Source organism: Penaeus vannamei, chromosome 25 (assembly GCF_042767895.1).
Source record: "Penaeus vannamei isolate JL-2024 chromosome 25, ASM4276789v1, whole genome shotgun sequence".
Classification (NCBI taxonomy): Eukaryota; Metazoa; Arthropoda; class Malacostraca; order Decapoda; family Penaeidae; genus Penaeus; species Penaeus vannamei.
In genome coordinates, this window is record NC_091573.1 from 11,703,450 (window position 1) to 11,708,449 (window position 5,000).

The following is a 5,000-nucleotide window of genomic DNA, read 5'->3' on the forward strand; positions in this document are numbered from 1 at the left end:
ATCTTCATGGTCATATTACAATCATAAAGGTTATATTCATATTCTGTTTATTATTATCCTCACCATAATTATTTGTTTGCATGTATGTTTATGTTTTATATCTATCTATCTATTCATTTATTTGTCTGTTTGCCTCTCTATCTGCCTATCTATCTACATGCATATGCTTGCGTGTGTGTGTGTGTGTATGTGTGTGTGTGTGTGTGTGTGTGTGTGTGTGTGTGTGTGTGTGTGTGTGTGTGTGTGTGTGTGCGTGTGTGTGTGTGCGTGTGTGTGTGTGTATCCGTGTTTGTGTGTTTGTAAATAATACCTCAAGTACCATGAACATCTTCATTAATCGCCTATTTTATTATCCCATTCAACTTTATTCTGTTTTTATTGCCATATCTAATAACCATAACATTAGCATATTATATCCATAATTTCTTACGTGTTTTTTCTTCTCCTCTTCCACAGGTACGGAGGAAATCGCATCAACACTCACATCAATTTATTTTTATTCTTCTCTATCCCTATCTCTTTCTTTTTCTATTTATTTATTTTCATATGTGGCTTGTCTTTCTTTTTTTTATCCATTGTGTTTGCTCTCTTTCTTTCTTTTTGTTCTTTCTCTTTCTTTCTGCTCTCTCTCTCCCTCTTTCTTTCTGCTCTCTTTCTCTCTCTCTCTCTCTCTCTCTCTCTCTCTCTCTCTCTCTCTCTCTCTCTCTCTCTTCCTCTCTCCCTCTCCCTCTCCCTCTCCCTCCCCCCCCCTCTCTCTCTCTCTCTCTCTCTCTCTCTCTCTCTCTCTCTCTCTCTCTCTCTCTCTCTCTCTCTCTCTCTCTCTCTCTCTCTCGTCTTAACCCATTTTCTACTCTATCTTTAGTTTTCTTCTAATGCTAAGTATCATATTCCTACTCTTTTTCATGGTGTTTTCTCTGTGTCAACATCAGCCAGGTATAGTATGTTATGTTTGTTTGGAGAGTACGTATGCCGCTCCCACTTTCTCCAGACATGTACACACACACACACACACACACACACACACACACACACACACACACATAAGCGCTGTCTGGTAAGCTTTTCCAGCTACTTTCACTGAATCCATTATTTTAGCCACAAATGCATTCATATATGCACACGTCCATCCATGTATGCAGCATACATACGTACATACATACATACAGATACATACATGAATACATATATACGTACATACTAACATAATACATACATACACTAATACATCCATATACAAAAACAAATGCAAACACAGTTACATACGACTAAGTGCACACATATACATATACAGTATATACTTGAGCACGTGCATAAGCAATCACACACACAACACACACACACACAACAACAACAATAACAACAACAACAACGCACGCACACACTCACACACACACACACACACCACACCACACACACACACACACACACACACTCACACACACACACACACACCACACCACACCACACCACACGCACATACACACACAAACACACAAGACAAACACCCAACAAACACACCCTGTCCCACTAACCCATAAACCGAAACAAATAAATTCCATAACCAAAAAAACAAAAAATCATAATGAATGTTAATCAAAGGTTCCCCGTGACCCCGAATGACCTCTATGACCTTTTCGGAGCTGTTGTCTGTTTCTCGTGACCTTGGACGTCGCCGCTGTGTTCTGTTGGTCGCTCATTATCATAATTTGGTTTTGAGATTGTTATTGTTATTGTTATTGTTATTTCTTTTATGACTTACAGCTGTTCTTCACGCAGTAAGTATTGTTTCAGTCAGAATTCATCCTTTTCATCAAGTGTTTCACTGTATTTCATCATTACAATTTTAACATCATTATCACCATCCTTCTTTTTATTATCTTTCTTTACCATCCTTTATCATCTTTCTTTATCATCCTTCTTTTCACCTTTCTTTATCATCCTTCTTTTCACCATTAGTACTCAATCATTCTTTCCACCATCGATATCTTATCATTTTCACTATCGGAATTATATTATTTTTATCATTTACAATGAGAATTCCACATCATCTTAATCATTAAAATTTTCGTTTCTCATTTCACTATCAAAACTTCACTCTACTTAACTCCACTAATACCTAAAATAAACAAAAATTTAAATAAAACCAATATACACAATCTTCATTATTAAAACCACAACAGTTAGGTTAATTACCCTTAAAAATAATAATGTAATTATATGTTATGTATAAAAGTTCAAATTCTGCCCATAATTAACCTCGAATGACCTGAACAACCGCACCTGTTGTTACGTGATTGATAGGTGTTATTGATTGGTAATTTAGGTGAACTAGGTGGTTAAGGGTAGAGGCGGGGCTTCCGAAACGTCTTCTTTTTGTTTGTTTCTTTGTTTTGTTTGTTGGTTGCTAATTATTTGTTTTCTTTGTCTTCTAGTTAATCTGTCTGTACACACACAACCACACGCACGCACGCACGCACGCACGCACGCACACACACACACACACACACACATAAACACAAACACACACTCACAAACACAACCACACACACACACTGACACCGACATACACACACACACACACACACCGACACACACACACAACCACACACACACACACACACACACACACACACACACACACACACACACACACACACACACACACAACCACACACACACACCGACACCGACACACACACACACACACCGACACACACTCACACACACAACCACACACACACACACACACACAACCACACACACACACACACACACACACACACACACACACACACACACACACACACACACACACACACACACACACCGACACACACACACACACACACCGACACACACACACACACACACACCACACACACAGAACACACACACACACACAAACACACACACACACACACACCGACACCGACACACACACACACACACACACACACACACACACACACACACACACACCGACACCGACACACACACACACACACACACACACACGCACACACACACACACACACACACACACACACACACACACACACACGCACACACGCACGCACACACACACACACACATAAACACAAACATGCACATACACATAAACACACACACACATACATATATACATACATACACACACGCGCGCGCGCGCGCGCACACACGCACACTCGGCCCCATAACTATTGCGTACGAACTTGTCCGAACAGTCCCGAGGTCTCTCTAGGCCTAAGCAACCCGCCGCCGACTTCACTAATCCATCTTTATTATATCAATTTCAATCGTGTAGATAATTTAGGCCTAGTATAGTCACCGAGCTACTGGATCTATTCTATTCGACTGTCTTTAATAATAATTTTGTTCTCGAGATTGACACCGTGATTAAGTTTATAATCATGATTTCTCAGAGCTGTCAGTCAAGGTAATTTGATCTTCGAAGGATAAAGATTTCTGAAACTTAGAATTAAAATCTGTCAGCGTTCGTACATTTTTTTTTTATCAGGAAAAAAGTTTAAGAATTCAATTCATGACAGATGTTGTCATAATCAATAACCTAATACCGTAATTATCATCAATAATCACAACCTCAGTCTGTCCGAAAGGTCGCCCCAGAGAGGCAATTTCTCCGACCTCAACACATTTTGCGTCTCAAAAATGAACATTCGAAGACGAAGTCAAGGTCGAGATGGAGGCCACAGTACCGAACACGTGCGTAGATCGAGGATGAAAGGGAAAGAAAATGCGAGAAAAAAATAGAGGAAAAATGTGATTGTTATCGGTAAACTTGAGTCATGTATACGTTTAACAAGAGTCACGTGTTTTGGGGAGAGGGAAAATTACGAGAACAAAGGAAGAGGTCAGTAAGAAGAAAGGAAAACAAGAGAACTACAATAAAAAGATAGGGTGAGGAGGAAGCAGAAGTTAGAATAATTAGGAGTGAGAACGGAAGGAAGAGGAAGAAATGAGGAATTTATAAAAATGCGAAGGGTAAAAGAAGAAGGGATAAAAAGATCGAAGAAAGAGACAATGACCAAGAGAGAGAGAGAGAGAAAGAAAAACAAAACACGAAGCAGTTCAGCAGAAGAATAAAACACAAAAACAAGAAAAATACCCAAAATCAAAACGAATAGAAGTAAAAAGAAAAGAAAAACTTAAAACGCTGTAAACATCACACAAGCAAGCAAGAACAATAAAAAAGGCCACTCCACGTTTTCATGGGTCACGTGTTAGGTCAAGTTTAGCGGCGGGGTCACGTGTCTCAAATCGGCTAAGTCACGTGACCAAGGCGTTCGCGAAACATCCCCCGTTCTTCCAAGGTGCGAGACCGGATCGACGCGGATGCACACACCAGCAGGTTACGAGAACGCGAATTTCCCGCGCAAATTTTCCGCTTCTTCTATTCTCTTTGTTATTGTTATTCTTCTATTTATTTTTCTTTTTGTATTACGTGTGACCTTTGGTGAAGGTCGTTCTCTTGACGTAAGGGTCGTTACTCTAGGTCGTTCCTCCCTTATCAGAGCTTCCTTCCCCCGCTGCACCTTCGTCATATCCGGTGGGGGAAGGGGGAGGGGGGGGAGATCTATTCTTTGGATAAATTTTGGTAATTATTCTTGTCATGTAAATGCAGCGAATAAGGGGAGAAAGAGGAAGAGGGAGAAAACGGAAGGAAGATAAAGAGACAGAAGAAAAAAATGATGAGAAAGAAAGACAGAATTGACTATCAAGAGGAGAGAAATATAAACTACACAAAGGTGGGGAAATCGAGGCAGAATTGATCATGGGAAGAAGAAGAGAAGAAAAGAGAAGAGAAGAGAAGAGAGGAGAGAGAGGAAGGAGGAGAGGAGAGTGAGAGGAGAGGAGAGGAGAGGAGAGGAGAGGAGAGGAGAGGAGAGGAGAGGAGAAGCGAAGGGAGAGAGAGAGAAGAGAAGAGAGGAGAGAGGAGAGGAGAGGAGAGAGAGAGAGAGAGAGAGAGAGAGAGAGAGAGA

The 5,000-nt window shown here is 40.6% G+C and overlaps 1 protein-coding gene across 1 annotated transcript in view; it reads left to right on the forward strand.

Annotated features, from left to right (window-relative positions):
* The window catches only part of LOC113814304 (A disintegrin and metalloproteinase with thrombospondin motifs like), a gene marked incomplete in the record, with an annotated part of 254,087 nt that overhangs the window by 76,626 nt on the left and 172,461 nt on the right, over positions 1–5,000 (forward strand).